The 26,548-nt window shown below is 45.2% G+C and overlaps 2 long non-coding RNA genes across 3 annotated transcripts; both read left to right on the top strand.

Annotated features, from left to right (window-relative positions):
- The first annotated feature begins 22,522 nt into the window (after positions 1–22,522).
- Positions 22,523–23,550, top strand: LOC124674915. Its single transcript, XR_006993099.1, has 3 exons — positions 22,523–22,594; positions 23,271–23,348; positions 23,429–23,550. It is a non-coding gene; the product is annotated as an uncharacterized LOC124674915 (long non-coding RNA).
- A 1,008-nt stretch (positions 23,551–24,558) lies between these two features.
- Positions 24,559–25,486, top strand: LOC124674920. Of its 2 annotated transcripts, none has more exons than XR_006993100.1 (3): positions 24,559–24,719; positions 24,850–24,928; positions 25,251–25,486. It is a non-coding gene; the product is annotated as an uncharacterized LOC124674920 (long non-coding RNA). The 2 variants fall into 2 exon arrangements; XR_006993103.1 differs by having other exon boundaries at positions 25,254–25,486.
- The last annotated feature ends 1,062 nt before the right edge of the window (positions 25,487–26,548 follow it).

A 26,548-nucleotide genomic window follows, 5' to 3' on the forward strand; every position in this document is an offset into this window, starting at 1 on the left:
ATGGGGCTATGCGTCGCCATAGGAATCTGCATGGGTGGCTCCTTCAATGGTTCGGGGGAATGAAGGAGGAAGAAATCAGTGTGTGCATTATGATTCTATATCAGCTATGGTTGGCTAGAAATGATGCGAGGGAGGAGGAGCAAGTGGCTAGCCCGGATGAGATCTTACGTAAATCGATATTCTTGCTAGAGGAATGGCAAGGGCTTAGGCCGGCACCCGTGGCGAGTTCGGCGCAGGTAGTGGAGCACTCGGCTCCCTCCGGAGGTGGGCTGGACAAAACTCAATGCCGATGGGGCTTTCTTGGCGAAGGACGGGTCGGGTGGGTGTGGCGTGGTCCTGCGGGATCATGATGGTAGGTTCCTGGCGGGAGCGAGCCATTTTTTCCACCATGTCTCGGACCCGGAGAGAGCTGAGCTCCTGGCATGCAAGCAAGCGTTGGTGCTGGCGAAGGAGAAGGAGATGGCGAGGGTGGTCGTGGAGACTGATTGCCTTGGTGCTGTGGCAAAGATTGGAAGCAATGACGTCGACAGGTCCATCCACGGGCCTTTAGTTGAGGAAATAAAGTCGTTGCTGAAGGACTTCGCCGATCACTCTGTTAGGCATGTGCGTCGTACTGGTAACAAGGTCGCGCATTATTTAGCTCGGTTTGGCTGCGAGAATAAGTGTTGTGAGATGTGGGAGAATGCTCCCCCAGACTTTCTTGTACCTGTTTTGGCACCTGAGTGTGTCGTTTAATATATCGCAGCTGGTTTGATCTAAAAAAAAAAAAAAAAAAAAAAAAAACTGAAGCAAAAGTCTTATGTTAGATTCCCTGTCCTCTAGCTGGCTTGATGGACAAAATGGATGTAAGAGAAGGTCAGAGAGTGGACTTCCGAATAAGACTCATCTTTCCAGTAAGAGAACCTTTTGTTTGTATATATCGGGTGAGTCGGAGTAGAAGAGTGCCATGGATTCCAGCCCTTTGCTTATAGCTGGCCGTTAAGCTGTTCCCACGTCGAGCTACATGGGATTCAGAACAGTCCGTGCAACGACTCAGTGACACTGCCTCTGACTTTGGTATCCTACGCGACACACTTCATTAGTCAACAGAGCTCACGGTACTTTTTTTTATGCCATCGGCAGGAACAGATGATTGAAGTTAGTGTCGTGCTTGGTACTTCTGTAAACAACAAGAAAATGTATACATGGATGATTGTGTTGACGAATTAGTTTAGTAGACATTAATACTTAATAATTTAGGTTCCCTACTTTGTACCTGTGCGCTTCACATTTCTCGGTCGGGTTCAAAACCATCCGAGGAAGCTATAATGTTGTTCTTGAGATCACAAAGTTGTTCCATCATTTTCTCATATAAAATAAATCATGCATATATGGACTTTGAGTTCGAGCTCAAACTTGTTAAATGTAAAAATGTATATTATATTAAATTTTACTAAATATATTTTTTACAAATTTAATATTAATCCGGGAGCATATGCTCGTGGGAGGAAAAACATCATCCTCGGCAAAATGGTTTAAGTTAGTTTATGCGGATAAGTTTTGTCATGTTTATCTTTGTTTGTTTCATATTGCTTTCTATGGGAAGTGGCCGTCAACCTCATCTTAAGAATAGTAAAGAATGCATCACACAATGGAACACTTTGGTGCAAATAGATGTATGTGCATTGATACTAATGAGATAAAAATGATGATTTTGGTGACTTACAAGGATGAATAAGATAATTTCCCTTTTCTGTAAGTGCATTGTAAAAACCACATTCCTTTTGGTATTTATTTTAATCAAAATAACTGTGACATGTGATAAAGTTTGTGGAAATGAAACGAACAAACATGTAAGATTCCAATAAAGACGAAGGACTTCGCATGGTATATTCGTAGGGATAATCCTAAGTACGGACAACCTTGTAAAGCGTAATTGGTAAGAAAGTAAAAAAAATGTGTTTTTTGCATCATGATAAGACTATCAACCACCTTTTCTTCTGGTGCCAATTCGTGAGATCTATATGGTCAGCAACTCAAATAGGTTCTACCTTGTATCCACCACGAAACGTTGTAAATATTTTTGGCAACAGGCTTAGTATGGTGGATCATAGGTTCAAAACTTTTATAAGGGTGAGGACGGTTGGAATTATTTGATCGCTATGACTATGTAGAAATAATAAGGTTTTCAATGATCACTAGTAGGAAAAGCCTCATCAGTGGCGCACGAAAATTTGATTCTGTGGCGCACGGGTGGTGCGCCACAGAAACGTCGCCACAAAAATAAGCTTTCTGTGGCGCACCTGGTCGTGCGCCACAGAAATAAGGTTTACGTGGCGCACTTGTTCTTAGGTGCGCCACAGAAAAGTGTGCGCCACAGAATTGCTTCTTAGTGCGCCACAGAATTTGCTTGTATTATACACGATTTTGTGCTGCCTGCTACACATATGCAGTTTATACACAGCAATACAGATACACAATACGTGATACACAGAGTTATATACAGCAACATTCAGATATAATATAAATATCATGTACATTGCACAGATATAACATAGACATCATCATCACATTACTTAGAGCCCGATCGAGATACATATATAGTGGCAAGTGTCAAATGTTTTGCATACAACTCTTAATTCATACAAAATTCACAATTTCGAGATACAAAGTAGTCTTCATCCGGTTCCTCCTTTGCTCCGTCATCTCTACCCACCAGGCTCGCTTGCATCGGGGTCCTTCCATCCAGTTCCTACTATGATGAAAATGGAAGAAAGTGAGACCAACAAGTATCCGATGCACAAGAGAAATGGAATAAATGCCTCATACATTGTTGGTCAACACAAATATTAACATTCAGGGACGGTGTAAGTGAGACCAAGTCCGATGCACAAGAGATTGATATTTGTGCTATCTTACCAGGCTCACTTACGCCGCCCCGAGTGTACGGTGACCAAACATTTTAATCATCGGCATTTTGAAAATGTCAAAGCAAATGGAATGACAAAATGGAATAAGTGCCTCATACATTGTTGGTCAACACAAATATTAACATTTAGGGATGGCGTCGGTGAGACCAAGTCCGATGCACAAGAGATTGATATTTGTGCTATCTTACCAGAGCTCACTTACGCCACCCCCAAGTGTACGGTGACCAACATTTTAATCATCGGCATTTTGAAAATACCAAAGCAAATGGAATGACAAGGGCCTCATACTTTGTTGGTCGAAACAAATATTAACATTCCGGGACGGAGTTAGCGAGCCAGGTAGGATGCACAAGAGATTGATATTTGTGCAATCACACGAGGCTCACTAACACCGCCCCTGAGTGTACGGTGACCAAGCATTTTAATCATCGGCATTTTGAAAATCTCAAAGCAAATGGAATGACAAAATGGAATAAGTGCCTCATACATTGTTGGTCAACACAAATATTAACATTTAGGGATGGTGTAAGCGAGGCCGGGTAGGATGCACAAGAGATTGATATTTGTGCTATCTTACCAGGCTCACTTACGCCACCCCCGAGTGTACGGTGACCAAACATTTTAATCATCGGCATTTTGAAAATCTCAAAGCAAATGGAATGACAAAATAGAATATGTGCCTCATACATTGTTGGTCAACACAAATACTTTGCAGAAGGGCCCCCTTTCCCGGTCGGCGTTCCGTCAACGGGTGCTTGACGACACAACAACGCCGATCTGCATCTCCGGCGCAGAACCACGCCAGTCCCTCGCTGTCCGGTGAACGAGTCCTTGATGCAAAGACCGTGCCGGCCTGCCCAGCATTATGCCGGGCCGTGTTGCCGCGCTTCAAGCCGTGTGTCCGCGCCACTGCCTCGTTCGCCTTCTTGCCGGTGAACCAATAGGCTGATCGTTGGAATAAGGAAACCGATGACAGCCGGTCGCAAGATTAAATTGCGATCGGCCGTCATCGGCTTCCTTATTCCAACGATTAGTCTATTCGTTCACCGGGCAAGAAGGCGAAGAGTGCAGGGCGCATGATCGACACGGCCTGAAGCGCGACAACAGGGGTCGGCATGATGCTAGGGAGGCTGGCACCGTCTTGGCATTAAGGACTCGTTCACGTACTGGACGGCGAGAGAAGAAAAGTGGTGCTGCGCCGGAGAGGCATGTCGGCGTTGTTGTCTCATCAAGGACTCGTTCACGGAACGGCGGCCAGGGAAAGGGGGGCTCGTCTACAAAGTATATTGCGGCGTATAGGTGACCAAACATTCTAATCATCGGCACTAAAATGGAAGAAAGGCCAATGCAATTAAGAAGTAGCTAGTATGAACTAAATGGAATGCCTTATACTTTGTTGGTCGAAACAAATATGAACATCCCGGGATGGCGTTAGTGAGGCCAGGTAGGATGCACAAGAGATTGATATTTGTGCCATCACACCGGGCTCACTAGCGACACCCCGAGTGTACGATTGACCGAACATTCTAATCATCGGCACTAAAATGGAAGAAAGAGCCAAGTGGTATCAACTAAATGGAATGCCTCATACTTTGTTGGTCGAAACAAATATTAACATCCAGGGATGGAGTAAGTGAGGCCAGGTAGGATGCACAAGATATTGATATTTGTGCCATCACACCAAGCCTCACTTGCTCCACCCCCGAGTGTACGAGTGATCGACCAACCATCTAATCATCGACAAGTAAATCACTTGGGGTAATGTTAAAATGTTTGTCTCCATATTTGGGAGACATTTTTAATATTGGAGTCTAGCTAATGGAAATCAAGAACTAGTCTTGATCTCCAAATGGTGATTAGAGGGAATTTATTCATCTTAAGCAACATTAGGGACAAATGGGATCATGCAAGGGACTTGGGTCATTTGGATCATAAGGCATCAATTAAGGAGGCAACCAGGGACAAAGGGAAACATTTGATGATCCATTATCATAGGCAACAAAGCAGCAACTTTTTCCCCTCTAATCTAGCTAGAGTCCTTAAAAGAAATCCATCATAAGCATGGTCAAATACACATATATAGCATTTGGAGAGCAAACAAGCAAGTAGCCATATCACTCAATCCAATAATATAGTAATTTGGATCATAAGGCATCAATTAAGGAGGCAACCAGGGACAAATTAAGGGAAACATTTGATGATCCAGTAAGTGCATGACACTTTGAGCTACCCAAGAATAAAGGCCAACGAGTGGATAAACATCTGCTCAACCATTTCTTGCACTAGAGGAAAAGTAACCAACATTGAAACTTGAATAGTCAAGTGACACTACAAGCAGCTCACACACACATGCAAACACATGTGTTGACAGTAACTAATGGATATCAAGAACTAGTCTTGATCTCCAAATGGTGATTAGAGGGAATTTATTCATCTTAATTAAGCAACATTAGGGACAAATGGGATCATGCAAGGGACTTGGATCATTTGGATCATAAGGCATCAATTAAGGAGGCAACCAGGGACAAAGGGAAACATTTGATGATCCATTATCATAGGGACATAAGTCAAGATGCTCAAACACACATAGCATGCATGGAGCAGATGCTCCAAAGGGATTATTCATCACTTGGTATATAGACCAAGTGATGCTGGCAAAAGAGAGGCCAATCAAGAACCAAGTAAATCCAGTAAGTGATAGATATGCCTAAACAAGCAACAACACATAGCATATCCCAGCTAACCGGATGAGACAAGTCTTGGTAGCCAACCGAATCACCTAGCACCACCTAGCCTTTTAAAACCATCGAAACAGTCCTTTTTCTTCAAAGGATACCACAGTGGCATTCATTTACATGATCCCCTACTGTGGATATCTCTATTTTCATCAAAGCCAACACAAGAAATAGAAATTTATCATTACTCAGCTTGAGTTCAAAACAAAGCTGGGGTACCATAAGGGATTATTCATCACTTGGTAGTAACCATCATAAGCATTCCATTTAAATCACACATTTTAGTATATGTTCTTATCCAAGTTTTTGCCTCAGCCTTTGCATCATTGGCTGAGCTAAGACATCAAGCTTCCGGCCAGGGAGCATTCTTTATTTTTAGGGAACTATATGAACTATATGCACATGATCCGAGTAAGCATCCCCACTAATCGAGCATTATAAGCATACCATAAGCTCACAAAAATCCATCAAGTAAATCATCAGGGGTCCAAAAAACTTGGGGTCCAGAAAACTAATCCCAACAGAGAATTACTTGGGGTCCAGAAAACTAATCCCAGGCCAACCAAGAGCAACTATAAATATGTATGTATACAAGCCCACCAGTAGCATTTCATGCATTTAAATTCCTATGAACCAGTTAACCTCACTGAGCACAACAAGCATTTAAATGAACAAGTAGCATCAAATTCCTATGAACCCATCAAGAAAATTGTTAACGAGTTAACCTCACCGAGCACAACAAATGAACCAAGTAGTAATAAGCCATCAAGATTAACAGTTAACCTCACCGAGCACAACAAATGAACCAGAGTAGCATCAAATGAACCAACCGAGTAGCAATGCATCACTAGCAGCAATGCATCCAGAGCCAACAAATGAACCAAGTAGCATCAAGATTAACAGCTAAGCATCACTAGCAGCAATGCATCCAGAGCCAACCGAGCGAGCATTTCGTCGAGCACGTTGTGCTCGCGCGGGGGAGGAAGAGGGAGGGGAGGGGAGGGAGCTTACCGACGATTTGGAGAGTTGTGGAGGAGCTCACCGACGACGACGGCAGGGGTGGAGGTCGCGGCGGCTCTTCCACCTTGACGCGGCGGCGGCTCCTCCACCTTGACGCCGCGCCGGCCCCTCCTCCTCCACGCCGCAGCGGCTTGTGCTGCTGGTGGCGGGGATGGGTGGAGCGTGGCGGCATCCGGCCCTCGCGGAGGAAGGCGGCGGCGGCGACAGCGACAGCGACGGCATCGCTCGCCATGGAAGGCGGCGGCGCGGGGAGAGAGGGGAGAGAGGGGAGAGGAACTTCTGTGGCGTGGGAGGGGTACGGCCTTGATATAGGACACGTTATTTCTGTGGCGCACCGAGACAAGTGCGCCACAGAAAACATTATTTTTGTGGCGCACTGTCGCCGTGCGCCACAGAAGAAGTAATTTCTGTGGCGCACCGAGGTTTGTGCGCCGTAGAAATTGTAAAACCAATGGTTGGGGGTGACAGGGTGTGGGTCCCACCAAGTTTTTGTGGCGCACGGTTTAGTAGTGCGCCACAAAATTAAGCTATTTCTGTGGCGCACCGAACTTCGTGCGCCACAAAATAAGTTTCTGTGGCGCACTCAAAACGGTGCGCCACAGAACTAAGCTTCGCCTATAAGGGTTTTCCTACTAGTGGATGAACATTCTTCCTTGTTGCCATTTATTTACCGGTGCACTGCTTCGCTCCGTTTGTGGTCGTTGCTTCAGCGCATGGAGAATCGCAACATATTTATGGAGGTATGTACACGATTGAAGGATGCGTCGAAGGATGTGTTTCTTCAACATGGATGACGGGGTAATCTACAGATTGTGCTCCCTTGTCTCAGGCGTGCATCCATGTGTTGTTTTTAATATGGGAAAATTTGGTACAGGACATCGTTATTTTGTGGCGTTTGCCAAAACACACCGCCCGATTATGTCTTTGCCAGGTACCATTACAATTCTGTGACACATTTGCCAGAACACACCACCTAGCTTAAAACAGAAAGTTTTGCCATTTGTCTTCAAAACCAATCATCACAGTCAAAAGTACAAAATTTTCCGTTTTTAGCTAGGTGGTGTGTTCTGGCAAAGATGCCACATAATTGTAATGGTACCTGGCAAAGACACAATTGAACGGTGTGTTTTGGCAAACACCACAAAATAATGATGTCCTGTAGCAAATTTTCCCTTTTAATATTGAGTCCTTTTTTAACTATACTATCTTTGTGGGAGTGTGTACAGATGTGTCCATCTTGTTATGCACAAGTCATGTATAATGCTTTACTTTTAAGCAATGAACCGTCCTTTTATAAGGAGTCGAATTCAGATAGTGCCATGGTGGAACACTGACCCCCATCCAAGAGAGCACCATAGGTAGAAATAAAAAGCCAGGCAGAATTATCAACACAGAAAGTACCTGATCTGATCCAAGTTAACCATTGGAAACTCGAGGACAAGTCAGCTCCTATGTCTTCTCCAAGAGAGACAAAGTATGTTCCTAGTCCCATTAGTTAATATCAGTTCCATTATACGAAACACTAATTACATATGAAGACGTTCATTGTGTATTTTCCTAGACAGTTGACCTCTTGCTGGAGTGATTTAAAAACGGTAGTAAGAGAACCTTTTGTTTTAGATCAGGACTCTGTGAGAGTAGTAGCCAAGGGCCATGGATTCTAACATTGCTAGCTGGCTGTTAAGCCGCCCATGTCGAGCTACATGCATGGAATTCAGAACAGTCGGTGCAACAACTCCTTCCTTGACACTCCTTCTGACTTCGTTTTAAAGAAAGTACATTTCATTAGTCAATAGAACGCCAAGATTTATTTTATGTAGTACTGCTATGCTGTCACAGGAAGATATAACTGAAATTAGTGTCGTGCTTGCTACTTCTGTAAACTATTTTTTTTTGGACTGAAAGGTGGTTTTGTGTAGACAAATTGTTTATTTGTAAAAATAATATACACAGCAGTAGTTATTAAATAATAATGCAGTCTATGTACGTCGTATGTGAGCCGCTGCACAATTTTCTGCCCGAGTCAATCCAGCTCTAATACCATCCGTGGCAAGTACAGGATGTTCTTCTAAATGAAAACAAAGTAACGTTATTAATTAACTCATAGGAAACAAATTGTGCCTCTGTTGACATTGACTTCTATCTCATGCTTTTGTTACACGCGAACCGAAACAATAGCTAAAGTGACATATTGCTTTGTTTTATTCCTGAAGACATGCATGCTACGTATGATTTGATACGAAAACATGTCGAAACTGTTATCAGTGAGAAACGGCCCAGAGGAAGATTTTGATACCCTAGTATGAACAATGCTTTATTTCCTCTGCATTTCGCACTACAAAAAGGGGGCATGAATCAGAGGGTGTACACAACAACAGCACATAATTACTGATCTTTCTTTCTCCCCCTTTTGGAAACTCATGAGCTATGTACATTAGCTTTAGTACGACCTGAAAAAATGCGAATAAAAAGTGGTGCAATTAGGGCTTTGCATGCACTGGCTTCAACTAGACACAAATATGCTTTTGGTTGAATTATTCGCTTTTGCATGTTTAGTTGCGTTGGATTGGGTCCTTCGTATGGACAAGGAGAAAAATGCTGGTGCTGTACTGCGTTGAGTGGACCAAATCTTTAGACAATTACCTGGGTTCTTCCATCTACAGTCACCTCCTCGAAATAGTCTTTCGCCCCGCTTTATAAATAAAGCCGCAACGGCCGAACCGATACAAGGTGGTGAGGAGAACCTCTTACAAAGCAGATCAAGAATAAACAAAAAAAACACGAAAACCAAAACTTGCGGCAACATTGAGACCGGCCCGAGTTGCAACGGAGCTCCACAACAACGCCCCCAAGAGGGTAACGACGCATTACACCGCCGCCATCGAGACCGCAAGGTCTAGGTTTTCACCCGGAGCCGTCCCGCAGGGAGGATGCCCACAACGACGCCCCCAAGAGGGTTGCGACACCCGCAGGCATCGCCGTCGCTGGCGCCGAGGCGCTGAGCTTTCGCCCGGAAGCATCCTCACACCACGCCCGGAGAACTTAGCCGCCCGTAGCCACCGAGGTAGGTTTCCGAAACAAGATCTGGGAGCTACCAAAGCCGAAGCGCCGCCAACCCCAGGAACACCCATCGTCCGCTCCACGCCATCCGCATGACCGAAGAGTGGGACCACCACCACCGCAACGTTGCCCGCCGTAGAGCCAACCGTGCAGTCCGCCTTCCGGGGCCGCCGCCCCGGCATCCCACGAGCTCGAGCCCATGACCTAGCCACCACGCGGCAACGCCGATGGATTGGACAGGGTAGGCCAACACCATAGCTAACAGTCATGCGCTAGTTAGGGGAGGGGATCCGCCCTCCGGCGCACAAGGTGCCCACCGTCCGGACGTGGTAGCACTACCAATTAGGCCTAGATCAGGCCCGACCGCCTGCCAGGCCCGGAACAGGCCCCATTAGACGTGCTACCACGCTGCTATGCCCACGTCGCCGATGTCATCCAACTGTAGCTCTGTGCCGAGCCAACCCATGCCGCCACCGGCAGACCACCATGTGTTAGGCAGACGCCAAGAGCAGCGTCACCGCGACCTCACTCCTCGCAAGACGGCCCCGACCGAGGCCGCACACCGCCACAAAGGAGCACCCCCGCCGCAACGCCCAGGGACATAGTTGCACCGTAACCGACGCCACCACGCCGCCGATCAAGCCCGTCACTTTGTCGGCATCCAAGAAGTCGCCTTTGAACGCCGGCAAGAACATCCGACGACTCGCCCGAGCAAGATCGGGGACGAATGCAGAGCTGCCCGGGCCGCCAGATCTGGGCCCGCCTGGCCCAGACCTAGATCCAGACGCAGTGCAGCCCGGAGGGTGCCCCGCCGGTGGTGGCCCTGCCCAGGCCCGCCTGGCCATGGTCAGTGACCGCAAGGCCTAGATCGGGGCCCAGCTGCCCCGTCCTGCGCCGCGCCGCCAGGCTGCCCCCTCCGTCGCCGCGCTGCGCCGCCTGCCCTGGCTCGCGCTGCGCCGCCACCTCCTTCGCCATGAGTCGCCGCTGCCATGCCTTGCCGTACCGTCGCCGGACCGAATCCCGGATGCCCCGAAGCGCACCGCCGCCGGCTGCATCTGCCCCGCGCAGAGCCCCGCGCGCGCAGGTGAGGAAGAGCCCGCCGCCGCCGGCACCATGCGGGCTTTGCCCGGCGGCGCTCGCCGGCGGCGGCGGGGAGGAGAGGAGGAGGGAGGGCGGGGCGCGGGGTGAGGCTAGGGTTCGCCCCGGTCGGCCGCGGGGAGCGACGCGGAGCGAAACGATATCCTTAGCTCGCTTTTTCACCGGTGACCACCCATCTACAGTCACCTACTGATTGATTGATTGATTAATCGATTAATTTGGTCCACTGATCCTACATGCTAAGTGTAATTGCTCCACTTGTAAGCATGTTCAGGCACCGGCGCACCGCTAGTATGGATTTTTATGTAACTTATAGAGGATTGTATTACATTATGTCTTGGTATGCTTTTCTGCAACCTTGGTTCATCTGCCAATGAAGTGTTCAACTGCAAGTATGCTTAATTTTCCAAGTACTAAAGAAATACTAAGGATCAAAATTGCGAAGTAAGCTTGTTGCAATTTCAAGGGATGGTTTCTGATGTATCTTCGGTATTTTATCTTAGAAACACATTTTCTTATAATATAAGCGATGTTTAAGGAAAGTTTAAAATACTGTGCTATCTCGCAGAAATTCAATTCGACTCCCGGGTGCGTATGCTCCCTCTACCAAAAAATCTTATTTCAAAGTGTAAAAAAATTTTGACAAAAAATTCTACATGTACATCTTTATAATATATGTGCGTTCATCAAGTTTCAAGAAAAACCAACATTTTTTGTGAACTATGTAAAAAAGAGAAAATTTATCTTGTAAAAAATATTATTTCTAGCACTGAGTTTTGTCTTTTTACACACGTCACATTACAAGTCAATTTTTTATGAAACAACTTTGTAAGCGTGTAGCACGTGAAGGTATATGTGCGAATTTTTCGTTTCAATTTTTTTGAAATTCAAAATGTGTGTAAGATACATTTTAAACTAAAGGGAGCATATGCTCCCATGTTCCAAAACATCACTCCCGCTATCTCGCTGCTATAGCACATTATAGCAGTTTTAAAGCACTCATGCTATGCAATTTTAACGCTAAATAGAACAAGGCCCTACTAGACAAATGTTTGGCCAGGTTATTAATCGAGGATGGTGTATGGCAGATCTTATTGCGGAGGAAGTATGTAGACTCAAAAGCGATGTCCCAGGTTATTTGGAAACCTGGGGATTCTCATTTTTGGGCTGGCATTACGGCAACTAAGAAGCACTTCTTCCCACATGGGTTGTTTACCATTAGAGATGGGTCGGAGGATAGGTGGTTGGGGGCAATCACGCTCCGGGAACAATATCCAGCTGTATACAGGATCGTACGTCATAAGGATGTTACCCTCCAGAGTGTGATGGAAATCTCTCCTCCAAATATGACATTTAGGCGTGATGTACTCGGTCCCTGGTTAACCTCTTGGAATGAATTGCTACAAAGATTAGCTTCAATCCAAATAGTTCAGGGGAAAGATATTTTCCGCTGGCACCTCACTAAGAATGGTATATTCTCGGTAAGATCCATGTATGAAGTGTTAATTGAACCCGTTCAACCGGTTATGAATAATAAAAACATTTGGAAGCTGAGGATTCCACTAAAACCGAATGTGTTCGCTTGGTATCTACGTCGTGGTGTTATCCTCACTAAAGATAACCTTGCAAAGCGAAACTGGCATGGCTGTAAGAAATGTGTCTTCTGTCATCAAGATGAGACTATAAAACATCTCTTCTTCCATTGTCATTTCGCAATAGTTATATGGTCAATCATTCAGATAGCATCTAGCTTATACCCACCCCGAAGCATTGCTAATATTTTTGGAAATTGGCTAAATGGGGTTGAGGTTAGATATAAGAGCCTTATCAGGGTGGGGCGATTGTCATTTTATGGTCGCTATGGCTATGTAGAAACGACAAGGTTTTTAATGACAAAAATTCTTCTCTTATGCAGGTAATCTACCGGTGTACGACCTTGCTCCGTTCATGGTCGTCGCTTCAGCGCTTGAAGGACCGCGACCTCTTTACGAAGGTGTCTACACGATTGGAGAATTTGGCCAAGGAGTTTATTACCCAACATGGGTGGCTGCATAGTCGGAGAATTGCAGCTTCTTCACCATGATGTGTTTTTCGCTTATTCACTCTTTATGTGTTGAACATTATGTTTGTGTACTCGTGTGCGAACGGCTGTGTGCATCTTAGTTATGCAGAGGCCGGGTGTATTACGTCAAACTATGAAGTAATAAAGCGCCCTTTTCCGAAAAAATAGAAACTCCCGCTAATAGCTCGTTTAATCGCACTAAAATGCTAGATTGGGCTAGCAGATAGCGCTATTTATCCCGCGATAGCCAAAAAATCCAAGATTTGAATTTAAAAGTTAGACCTAGTTATGTAATATGCAATTATACGCTTATTTTATTGCTACAATCGTCATAGTTATTCAGCACACGTTTATATAATTGAATCATTAAATTTCTAGCCATATTTTTCGATGATATGGATACTTTTTTTTAAGAGGAGGCAAAATACTTGCCTCTCTTCATTAATTAAGGAGAATAAAGTTTTGGTGCATGAAAAATACAAGTTCAAAAAATAGATTACCCTCCAAAATTAAACACTCAATTTTTTTGGCACGTGGCTATCCAAAGATTTCTCTCTCTCTATGTCTCTCTCTCTCTTCAAGGAAACAAGGAGGATAGTCGGCAGCGCGGATTTATTGTGGAAGACTCTCGTGTTCCACTTATTTGAAATTCTCCATAGTAGAAAAAACAAAATAAAATATGCAGTACTACAAAAGATGAGTAAATTTCAAGTCGGGACTACCCCCAAGTTGTTATGTGTGTGCATAGTTCAGTGTTCTCGAAATTCAGGTGCCAAAATTGGTTGTGCAAATTAAGCCAAGCTTGGCTCAAAAACTAATTAAAGTACTAATTTCTAACGCCGGCATTTGTTGCTTTGTATGAATCAACATCATGTACTTGTCTACAGTTATGATGACTACTGATAAGTGATAACTGAAGTCTGGCACAAACCCTTGTATCTAGAAAACTAAGCAGTAGCCTTAGCTGTCTTACCTTATGAAGTTATGATCAGTCGTTGTCCGTGATCAAACTACTATCTCCCAACATTTTGATCTAGGTTCTGACTTCATAACATCAAGTCCAAAAATGAACCAAGCTCTAAATCAACGCAGAGTGTCGTACTCGTGCGTACTGTACTGTCATCTGTGTAATTAGGCATTTGGAAACCGAAATAACTGCAATTTGCATGCTGCTGACAAGAGAATCAAGATGGAAGCACCGGGTCTTTGTTTTTAGTTAGTGCGTGGGTATCAGTACGTGTAGATTATCTCCCGTTGCAACAAGATGGTAAAGCAAGAAAAGGATCGAGGGCAGTGCGGTGTGGTTGAGCCGATGCTATCACACCAACCCATTGGAAGCGAGTGGAGGGTTTCAGATTATTAATTACAGTTAGCTATCGAAGCTATATGTTATTTTGGATCCTAAGCTAGTGCTTGTTTGGCGCACGGGATTTGCATTTGTATGCACTTAAAGTTGCGCAATGTCAGCAGAGTAGGCTAGCTTTGTTTAATGCTGGTAGACGTCTCTGTGCTTAACTAACCTCACATAGCTCGGTGGTGTATAGACCAGGTTGGTATGCTTGGATGGCTAGATGATCAGCTTGACTGACTACCTATTTGGGAGAGAGAAAACAACAGGGAAACCTACTCACTCCCCGCTCCCGTCGCCACCCCGAGGCGACCGGGGCGCCCCCCTCCCCAGCCAACTTCAGCCGCCTCCCCCTCCTCCCCTGCCGCCGGGCAAAGCCTGCGCGAGCCGCCGGGCAAAGCCTGCGCGGTGCTGGCAGCGGCGGAGCTCCTCTTCTCCGTGTGCTTGGAGGCCCGACGGGGCGGCACCCTCCTTGCATCGTTGAAGCGCGGCGGCGCCGGCTCCGGCTGAGGTCGCGGGCGGCGGAGCGTGCGGTCGCGGCGGCGCCTCTTCGCCCCTCGTCGCGCCTCTGGCCGTCCTCCTCCCGCACGTCAGGCGGGCCCGTCGGGGTGGGCTGCGGCCTCACGGTGGGGGGGCGCTGCGGCGTCGGTTTTCGGCCGGCGCTGGTTGGGCTCTGCCCGGCGGCAGCTTGGCTGCTGGCAGCGATGATGCTGCTCTGGCCGCCGGCGGTCACGGGCTTGAGCCCTAGGGTTCCGGCCAGATCTAGGTTTGTGGGCCCAGATCTGGGCCTAGCAGGGCCCTGCTGGATTTCCCTTCTGCCGTGACGGGTGACGAGACCCTCGGATGCGGGGGATGGCCATATTCGCGGATCTGGCATCACCGTAGCCCGTCTGTGTCGGTGTCTTCCCAGTTCTTGCGGAGGGTTCTCGACACTCGGACGCTGCATTAGGCGACGTCCTGGCCGGCTTTTTCTCGGACAGGGTTCCTAAGCCGGCGCGTGCTTGCCGGGTTAGGCAGCATGTTTCGTACTGCAACTGCTCTTGCGGCTGTGGTCTCTCCCTCTGATCTACTTGGGTCGCGTAGCCGCAGGTGTTGGCGTGCTGGGGATGGTGCGTCCGTCGTGGTGCCGCCGTTCCCACGTCGTGCGACGTCTGGTTTCGGGTCTGGTCGGGCTTGGCCTACCAGCTTTTGCGTCCCTCTTGTTGGTGAATCTAGTTGGGGCTAGGTTTTTCTGTGGCTTGGGTTGGAGGTGCGGAAGCAAGTTCCGTTCTGTCCACTCTGCGTCCTCGCGACGACGTCCAGATTTTGATCCGGTGGAATCAAGGCGAAAGCTACGCATGGCCTTGCCATTGCCGGCGACGGCGTCACCTATCAGGTGTCGTTCCCTTGTTGAAGGCGTCCCGATATTGATCCCCCATTTCAAGTTGATGGATTTCGCCCCTCCGCCTCAACCCACTAATCTTGGTGGCCCCGCTGCGGGCAAGCTTCTCTTGTAGTGTCTTGTGGATCACCCTTTGATCTCTCGTTGGTGTCTCAGCCCTCTCACCTCGTCGGCCTGGCTGCTTTTACACGGCCTTGACTCGGTAGCTGACGGCTCGCCTAGTGCCTTGGGGGGCTTTGCTAGGTCGGCGTCTGGTCGTAGTCTTGGCCGATGTGCCTATCCCAATGCCATTGGAAGATGTTGTGCCTCTGGTCTAGACCTAACCCGAGCTCCGGGGGGTGGTGGTTCGGGGTCTAGGTGAAAGCTTTTCAGGACCTCGGTCTCTGCCGACGACGATGATGCATTCGGCGCCATGCACCTTCTTGGAGGTGTCGCCGCAAGACCCCCTCTCCTTTGGATCCTTAAGTTCTGCTAGGCTGCTGGCCCGTCGTCGAGCCCCCCTTGAGCTGTTGTGTTGATGCGTAGGACGTTTGTTGGCGTGGTCTAGGACGTGCTCGCTCCAGTGCAACAGAAGACAAGGCTCCCTCAACCTGGCGCTTGGCGGCGTTCTCTGTGTTGTCTTTTGTTGTTAGTTTTCGGTTTGCGTTTCGAGTGTGTGTTGTATCTCATGGTGTAACTCCTGACCGGTTGATGGCTTCGTTAATTCAAAGTCGGGCTCATTTCGAGCCTTCCTTTTACTACCTATTTGGGACGCAAGAATCTACAAATAAAATCTGACAAATCAAACGGTGAAAATGATGATATTCTTTTCACTTGCTGCATTGTGAGTGTCGGGGCTTTAGTCTTTAATTTAGAGGGGAGACGACGCTCCGATATTTCTGAACTTAGATGGTAAGGCCAAGAGTAGCTGCTCCAATGTTTATATAGGACAACAACGTAAGCGAAAAAACAGGAGCAGTTCGCTTATCCTTCATGTCTGAGAGAAGGACATGACAGGCGGGCTACAAAATATGCCTATCTGTCTATGCAATCTTGGCAGTTTGCTGTTGATGTGCCCCTGAAACTTCAGAATTCTGCCTACTGTTTAGAATCTTTCGCTAAACAAGAGGTTCTCCTAGCTAACCAGATCAATTATTTCTATCCAACTTCCTCATCTATCGCTGAACAGTGCACGCATGTGGTATGTACGTGACGGGCCAGGGCCAGGACGAGAACACCACGGACGATTTTTAGAAGGAGAGGTTGGGCTCTTTGATTTAAGGAGGATCATCACTGGCGGAAGTGCCCATACATATCGATGGGCGGCAAAAATTATCTCAATATTCTGCAAGTTTAATGAGCAGCAAGCGTCACCGTACCCGTCCGCCGCACCATCTCAGAATTGAGGAAAAACGGAGAAGATGAAGAAGAAGAAGACAAAGTGATGTGCAGTCATATGCACGTACCAAGCGCCCAAAATTAAAGGACAACATCGATTGCAAGGTACTCTCTAGCCTACAAATCTATGTATCTATCTATCTATTATATACTAAAAGTAAAATACGGATGTCTAATAAAGCCACCACATTAAGCCACACCATCTAAATCTATCTATTATATACTAAAAGCAAAATAAGAGTATTTTTCGAGGCATTAGGTGAATCCACATATGCTTGAAAAATATAAGCCAATATACGTGCACAATAAAAAGGATCCATAAATTTTGTTTAAGAAAGAAAATTAATAGGATAGATTCCCTACTTACCAAACCGATGGGTAGGTTCCTTTAGAAATTCTGAAATATGGATTTCCGTTGGTTCAGTTCAATAGAGAAGGAAAGAAGTCCATAGAAAAGTTGGTACGTTCCATTCACAAGAAAAAAAATTACGATACATTTGGTACTGTTTTCGTTCTGTCTAATAGAGAAGAAGAAGTCCACAGAAAAGCTGGGTATGTTCAGGTTCTTAGCTGTGCAATTCATGGAATCCGTGTGAACTAATGAGCCGTGTAACGCATAAAGTTCAGTATCAAAATCCAAACCTTTTTGAAAAAATGGACCGAAAAAGCAAGGGACCGTTGCTACTTAAAGTACCCATCAATTGATCTGTTACATCTAGCTATCTAGCTTACTAGCTTGGTACCACCAAGAAAAACACATCGATCGAGTCGTATCAGCCATCAACAAAAAACAGATCAATCAGTCCATAATCGACCGGCTAGCGTAGTGTGCTTATCCGGCATAATATGGACATTCATCTCGATGGTATATCTAAAACTAAACTCAAACAAGGGTCAACATGTTTTGATACAGACCTATTCATTAAGTGAGATGTAGCTGTGTATAGGGCCAAAATGTTTTAAATTTTTTGAAAATGGAATCTGAAAGTTAAAAAAATCTGGAAAAATTCTCAAATATAGATAATGATGTATTCTATAAACGTGTTTTTTTTACTCAAAGTAGGTCATATATTAGGCTCTGCGAAAATATCAAATATGAAAATCTAGATTTTCTTGTATTTTGTGTTGCCGACATACAAGATGTTTTGAGTTGAGATCTTACACGTTGGTTGATCACATCACCATAAACATCTAGAGTTTTCTTTAGATTTTTTGGAACTCTACAATGTTGTTTTGAATTTTTTCAAATCAATGGTCTACATGTTGCGTGAGCTACATATAAAGGTTTCACCTATTCATCGATATAGTTATGTCAGTTTTAAGATATCAGTCCAAAGAGCAACCATGTTAGAACTTGACTGGTAAATATAATCTTGTACTATAAATTGTAAATTATCTATGTATTATACACAAAAAACTATATATGGAAGTCATCACGTGCCACATAAGACACGGACAAATACTGATGGATATACCCATTAGAGCATCTCCAGTCGCGTCCCCCAAACCGTCCCCCAAAGGGATTTGGGGCGCGCCGGACAAAAAAACGTTCCCAGCCGCGCGCCCCAAAGCCCTTTTTTGTCCGGCGCGCCCCGATACGGTGTCCGGCGTCCCGAGCCCGTCCCCGTCCCATAGGGGACGCACCGGGCACGCCGGACACAACGAAATGAGAGGCGAGGAGGCGCGGGGCCGACCCGTCAGCGGCTCGGACGCTCAACCGCCACATACGTAGCGACGGTGCAGTTGACAGGAAGCGGAACCGTCGCATTGGCAACCGCGTCGACGACGCGCCAACCCCGCCGGAATGGAGCGCCGACTCCTCGGAAGAGCAACCGCTGCTCTCTTCGACTTCTGCACCGCCGTTCATCCGCGCTCAATAAGACCCGTACGTACGCCGTCATTCATCCAAGCCTCCATCCGACACCTCCAGCCGACGATGAGCTACATCTCCCAGCTCCCGTCCGACACCTCCAGCGAGGGAAAGCCCGCTGGCTGGCGCCATTGGTGGGACAAAGCCAGGACGCCGAGCAGCGGCGACGATTCCCCGCCGCCGGTTGACAGCCGAGGAGGAATGGCTGGGCTGGGAGGAGGAGGAAGAAGAGAGCGAGGCCGCGGCGGCGGCGGTGGCCCGTGCGAAGGCGAAGGCGGCCAAGGCGAAGGCTTCCAAGGCGAAGGCCGCCAAGGCCAAGGCCGCCAAGGCCAAGGCCAAGGCCAAGGCCAAGGCCAAGGCCAAGGCGCAGCCGACGAGCACCGGCGACGACGACGCGTCGAGCGCCGACACCGCCTCTTCGGAAGAGGTGATGAGCAGGAAGCGCCACCGCGATGACGACGACGAGGCGGGGCCATCAGCGAAGAAGAAGTAGATAGTTTATATGTATTTAATTATATTTTTTTCGAAGTTTTATATATAATTTGTTTATGTTCAACCGATTTGAATATTATTAAATAGTTTCTTTCTAGCCAAAAAAAATACTTTTAATGTTTGGGGGCGGCGTTTGGGGGACGCGGCTGGGGAGCGACGCCCCCCAAACGCGGCACGAACAAAACACGTCCCCCAAACGCTAGATTTGGCGCGATTTGGGGGACGGTTTGGGGGACGCGACTGGAGATGCTCTTAGTGTGTCAAAACGGTGTCCCATTCTCTTTTGGCCATACAACCCTTGGCATTACACCATGTGAAACTCGCTCCTTCCTTTTACCATGGGTATAACTCCCTATTCTCTCGGTGTACTCACAAGATCGAACCATCCGGTAACAAGTAAACTGCTAGATCACGTCGGCACTAAAACCTACAACATGTTTCCTTTGCCTCACGTGCTTCTACCTCTCCACCCGGCCTGATTGACCAACAAACATCTGAAGGATGATTGTGATAGGAGTTCTCGAGAAAAAACTAAGAAAACACCAGAAAACATTCGAGTTGTGTACCTCAACATCTCTATGCAAGTAACTATGAGATTATTATTTCATATTGTCGATTCTAGGATGAGTTTGTGTCCAATAAAATGCTTGGCCATTATTTAATATTGGAACTTGCCCAGCAGCCCTACTCTTTATAGTTGATCCGAATTTCTATCCCCGATTGAGTCAATCAGGAAGAGGAAGACTTGATAAAAGATGAAAAGAAAGGATTGATTACCTTTTTAAGTCAAGAAAAGAAAGGAAAGGGCTATTTATGAGTTTATGTAGATGAAGTTTCAGATTCTTGGATGAGCGGAACATCTTTGAGACAAATCATCTCTACCCAGGTACATAGCTTCATCCAAACCATGGATCCACGAATTGTTGACTCGCTCTAGAAAGGAGCTTCGTAGTTGGGAGCTCTGAACCAATGATCAATGCTTGGCATTATTTAATATTGGGAGGTTGTGTCTAAAAACAAGCAGAAACTTGGCCCTAGGATCGACATACACATTTTTACGAGTGACGCGCTTGACCCTAGAATTGACATGAACATGGTTACGAGTGACACGGTATGCACAAGAAATTCTGCCAAATTAGGCAAAATTTTCATGCTAGCGGGGGAAATTAAGGAACAAACCATGGAAACCATCTGATTTGTGAATTAGTGTGCGATAAATGTGGATCGATATAAGAACAATGAGACATAGACCGGGCCAATATGCTTCATTCCAGATGGCACCATCTCGGCCACTAGGACATTATCGTGAATTATACAAAAAAAAATCTTACCTAAGTTACACTCAGAAGACTGATTGATGTCTCACGCACATCCCTGAGCCTTATAAGTTTCTGAGATGAGAGGAACCGGACGAAGAATTAAATGGTTCTTTACAATGAAAATGAAAAGGGCAGCCCAATGCGCTAGAGACAAAGAAGCGATTAGGCAGCATGGACTATTTGTCTCGCCATAGATCGCATGTTATGCAGGAAAACTTAAAATTTTCATGCTAACTCACAATCTAAACTTTAATTTTATATAGAAACTTAAATTGTGTAAAATGATACATCTCTTCAACCTACTTTGTTTAGAAATTTCCTAACAATTTCTCACCAAATAAATATGATTAAATATGTATTCTACATAGGTATATTTATTTTGACGGGTTTGTGGCTACAAAATGTACTCCCTCCGATTCATAATAAGTGTCAGGACATTAGTTTAATTTAGTCCAAATTTGAACAAAGTTCCGACACTTAATATGAATCGGATGGAGTATATCTTCAATGAAATAATATGAAAATAGAAAGATAAATAAATTTATTTCTAGGATAAGCTAGAGTCACTGAAGACAATGCTCATTTCTTTCAGAAAAACAAATGATGCCCTTGCATTTGCGAGGACAACTATGCTAGTTATTTTAACAGTAGGATATAAAATTAGTGGTTATGATTCAATGGCAGATTATTAATTACATAACAGTGTAGTTTTGTTTGACACGTTGACTTATAGAGAGGAGACGTGTTTATAGTTTTTTCTTTTAAAGGAGTGGATTATCCTTTTTTTCTAGAGCATATGGCGTAGAGGTAGCAGACTCTATTCACGTATCTATAATTTTCTACACTACTTAAAAAGGAGGAATGTGTTCCCTATTCTGCCCACCTTCGCACTACCACCAAGTTTTGGTCGTCAACCCGGACTCCCGTCGCTGTGCATTTTGAACTTTGGTCCCTTGCAAATTGGGAAATTAATCCACACAGCCCCCGCCCCCCACCCCCGACGTTTTTCATCGCTTTGCAGTTCTCTGGATGCCGAGAGGCGAACAGAGCTAGGGTTTCGCCGCCTACCCCCATCCGCCGCCAGCAATCCCTTTCTCTTCCCCGGGCGGTAGCCACCGTTCTCCATCGCTACACCACGTGCGCCGGCGCCACCACCCGACACCGTGGTCGTCTCCCGCAGGGACTGGGGCGAGGAGTCTCAGCAGTGTTAAGAGATGGTTGGCTGGGAAAAGGAGATAGCCACCAGTCTCGCAACTCACATGTGCTGCCTGCCGCCTGCCGCCGCCTCGTCTGTTCCTCCCCTCGTGCTTCCCCTCCTCACACGCAACGTCGCCGCCGCCGCCGCTCCACCGACCTCGCTCGTCTCCTCCTGGCACCCTTCCACCTCTTTCCCCGTCGCCCTCACCTCGTCTATATCGTGCCTCGCCGTCATAGAGCGGGGAACTCGCCACCGGCCTCCCATGGTTGAAGGTCCAGCGGCTGAAGCGGCTGCGGGAGGGGGACGCAGAGGACCAGGCTCCTTCCTATTGGCGGCGGGGAGCAACATGGCCATCCGTGAGGCACCGGCCCTAGCAGGTTTGTGCCATGCCCACCATATGTTTGTTGAAATGGTCCCATGCAGGGATAGCTGCAGAAAGAATTTAGGAATTAGGGCTAAAAATGAATTGCATATATTATGGAAAAAGGGAAACACCGGTTCTGTGAAGGCAAAGCATTGACGCCGATCTGGTTGTCGGAGAATGGCTCCCTCCATCACAGCGATCACTTTTATCGGGCGCCAACGCTGTTATGAGTGGCAACATCTGTCTTGCGTGTGTAGTCACGACTCATGAGGTGCAAGCATGCAGCTGTGGCCATTCGGGGAGCTCGACTCCTCACTTACGTGGAGATGCCTCATCTGCATCTCTGACCATGTCTGACCCTGTAAGTCTTCATTTGCCTAATTAATATGTAGTCATGTCTGTTAACCATTCAAATATTATCATGCATTCACATTAGAAATCAGAGGGTATAATTGTGCGTGAGGGGGAGACTACTTGTTTGGTTCATTTGGCTTGCTGAATGGCAAATTTAATCTACAACTCGTGTGAGAATCATGGCCTTCGCGCATCCACAATTGACTTCTTTCTTGATTTGGTGAGGGACGATCTCATTTGTTGCTTCCCAGATTTCTTAAAACTCCAAAAGTTTGAGTTTTCATCGATTATCGATTATTGGTTTTATAAGAGGCACCACAGTAGGAGGCACCTGGTATGTTTACTCTTTTCTAGGTTCCCTGTCACACGATTATTTGGTATGCTACAAATATGGTCAGCTGGTTTAGTTGAATTAGCAGCGACATTCAGTTTTTTGCTTGTACAGTTGCCACAGTTGCAGTATAGCAGAACACTAAAAGAATTAGATTATTTGATATATTTTGTTCTGATTCATGTAGTATTGCAAGACAATAAACGAAAAGCTGAGTTTTACATATCCCCAACCAATTTAACTTTCAGCAGACTATAATATTTTTCCAGTGCAAGTTTACCATGTCATCCTATTGCCCCTGAAATTCATGATGGTTCTACTATTTTGAAATGTTTTCATCTTGCTTCTGCAGGTTATTGTTTCTTGCCAGAATGCCAGTAGGAAACTCTGAAACTGATGTAGTAGGACTGTCTTATTCTCAACCGAGAGGGTAACTTCCTTTCGTGAGCTAGAAATGATTGTGACTTCCGAGTATGCATATCTAAAGCTGACATTTGAATTGCATGACAGGTTACTGCAACTAGCAAGGAAAGTGTCATGTTCATACTATTTTGCTTTTTTTGTGATAATTGCAGCAGGTTATGTTCTTATGATGGTAATTTTAGATAACACGAAGATTGAGATAGTCCATTGATCTTTCAATTACACACTATAAATTTATAAAATGAAGTTACATGCTATTATGTACTTGTATCATTGAAGTGTTTGTTTAGTCATTGTAGAAAACTGCATCAGTTCAGAAGGGATCACAAGAATCAACAAACCACATAAGAAGGCCATTGCTATGCGGTGTGCCCTGAATTTTGCCGAACAAGCTGGCTTCCAAAAAATTATTGTGGCATCTGATTGTGCAACCTTGATAAGCAAAGTAAACAGTATTGTTACTGACAGATCAGATTTAGGTGCCATAGTGTACGATATTAAGAGTAGGGCTCCATCTTTTGTATCTTGCTCTTTTATCCATGTCAGTCGCTCTTGTAATGAGGCAGCTCATGTTCTCGCTAAGTCGACAGAACATGATCTGGAGTCGACCTGGTATAATGATGTCCCTGACATAATCAGGTCCATCGTATGTACTGAACATGTGATGATCTAATGAATGCAGCTGCCTTTGTCTCAAAAAAAAAAAAAAATCTTCAATGACTTCAGTACGACGTGCAATTTCTGCACAGAGCCATTTATAATGTCATCTGCTGGGAATGTTAGTAAACTAACCATATTATGTTCATGTTTCTTTGTGTGCAAACTCTTACAAATTCTCTTGTACATACCAGGTTGACATATTCTGCTGTGATAATACTGGGACATTCCATCAGACGATATGGTAAATATGTTTTTGTAAAAGGATCATTCAATTGAAGATTACTTAACAAAGATCTCTGTATGTTTGATGCACTCATATTTTCTTACATGCCTTTGATGAACCATAATAAGGACTACACTACAGACTCCTTACTCATGTTCTACCTTATAGTGAAGTTATTTTTGTATTGCTTTTCTCTCAGTTGATTTGGTACTTTTAAATTTCTAGGACACCTTCAAAGAAAATTATGCGTACCAGGAACCCATCAAGAAGGGAGTGTAGTTCAATTTGACATCTACCTCTGCCTCTGAACCATGGAGTGAGTTTGGCACCCACCTCCTTCTGAAGCATCCATCGGCTGAAAAAAGTGGTACACCGGATGTGGCGGGGGAGGGTCAGTGCAAGATGGAAAGACATGAGGTTTTTCCTGTGATGGTCTTATGAAGTGTATGGAATTTTCAGTGACTTGGTGCCTGTGTTATGATTCTTTATTTTATGGTAGTCTTTATCTGATTTTATTTTTGTTCATTGATTATAATGACCTATGGGGAATTGTTCATGGATGTTCTGACTCCTTAGAGTTAAGCTCATTTTGTGTACAAGAAGTTTAATAATTTGCATCCTGCAGATCAAATGGTGACATGTGATCCTAGCATTCCGCACTGTAAGTCTGACACAAATGGTTGAAGGTCAAACATTCACAATTGGTATGTACTCGCAGTCTATGTATTGATGTATATGTTTCAAGTTCTATTTCCAAACAATTTCCCTTCTATTCCTTTAAAGTATGATATACTGGAATTCTCAGTGGTTTGACTATGATTGACAATGTGTCATTTTTCAGAAGTTAAAACATTGCTTTTTAAGGAAGTCTATATGTTTTGGTAATTAAGCTTTATATTTATATGTAGTCCTAGACGTTTTCTTTTTACTTTTATCTTAAGTAGAAATGTATGTGTCTTAAAAGTTCAGATGAAGTTGACATTCTCTTTGGAATTTTTGCAAACCTATTACTTATAATGGACAAAGCAGAGTGTGTTAGATGGGAGAATGGATGGACTACTATCATTCGGATGGCACCTGGGCGACACAGTTTGAGCATATTGTGCTGGTCACTAGGATGGGCACAGAAATATTGACGGAGCCTTGAGTTTATATCATGCGGATTGTAGTAAAGAGTTTGCTGGGCCATCTCTTTTCAGAATGGGTTGTGCCAAGAGCTCTCTCATGTTTCTCCGGCCATTAGGCATTGGTGCATCGGTGTCGAGGTTGCTCTCATATGGGACTACTGCAGGACCCATGATGATCAGACAACAATCAACCTCAATCTTGTGTTGGTTGATGATAAGGTGTTGTTCTCCTATATATACTGTGTGGTGTTGTGAACCCTTCAAAGCAAGTTGAGTTCAGTAATTTATCCTTTTCTGGGACGTTTTAAATTCGATTTTTTGGTTTGATTTTACCTCATATTATGATGCTTCGTCAACATATGTTTTGTCAACTTATGTTGCACATTAGAGTCTGTCATACTGCCAATTATGTTGTGTTTCAGATAACCAGGTGTTCTTCTGTTCTGAGTTTATTTGCATCGATGCTTCTTATCAGTTTTGAGTAATAAAGTAGGACAGCCTTAAGCTGTGTGTACGGATTAGCTTTTATGTGTGTTTTCATTGTCGGTATTTAGTCGAACCTGCGAGGTTTTATCTGTTTCAAAAAAAATCCACATCTTGAATTCAGATATTTGGGGAGTACCGATCAGAATCAGAGTATCATTTTTTTCTTGTTGAACCTGAATATGATGAGATATCTTGGGAGTACCAGTCAGAATTAGATTATTATTTTGCATCGGCTTTACATCTTAGCCTAGCAAACAAAAAATTATCTAGATCTTTCTGTATTCTTGTCTGTTGATATATTATCCCCATTAGTTTTTGTCCTTTGTGTGTTTATGAAAAAGAAGATTTCTACCATGCTTTAATACGTTGTGATCATGCCAAACTCTTCTGGTAGCGGCAAGAAATTATTTTGGTCTGAATGTGCCTAACCTGCACCCTATTACATGGGTGAGGGATGTTCTAGACAGTCAGCATTGCAGTTTCAGTTCTGTGGTGCATCTGGAGAAACTAGAAAAAATTTCATCATGGACATGGAGAAGAGAAGTACCAGCCAAGGAGAGCGAATGAACTGATAAAATCTGAGTTTCCTGGCAAAGAGAAAGCTAATACAAATACAATCGTGGAGAAGTGGAGGAAACCGGATGACAATTGTTTTAAAATTAACACTGATGGTGTTTGTTGATGAGGAACAACGTGTTTTCGGATGGACAG

This window comes from Lolium rigidum, chromosome 1, assembly GCF_022539505.1.
Source record: "Lolium rigidum isolate FL_2022 chromosome 1, APGP_CSIRO_Lrig_0.1, whole genome shotgun sequence".
Taxonomy (NCBI): domain Eukaryota; kingdom Viridiplantae; phylum Streptophyta; class Magnoliopsida; order Poales; family Poaceae; genus Lolium; species Lolium rigidum.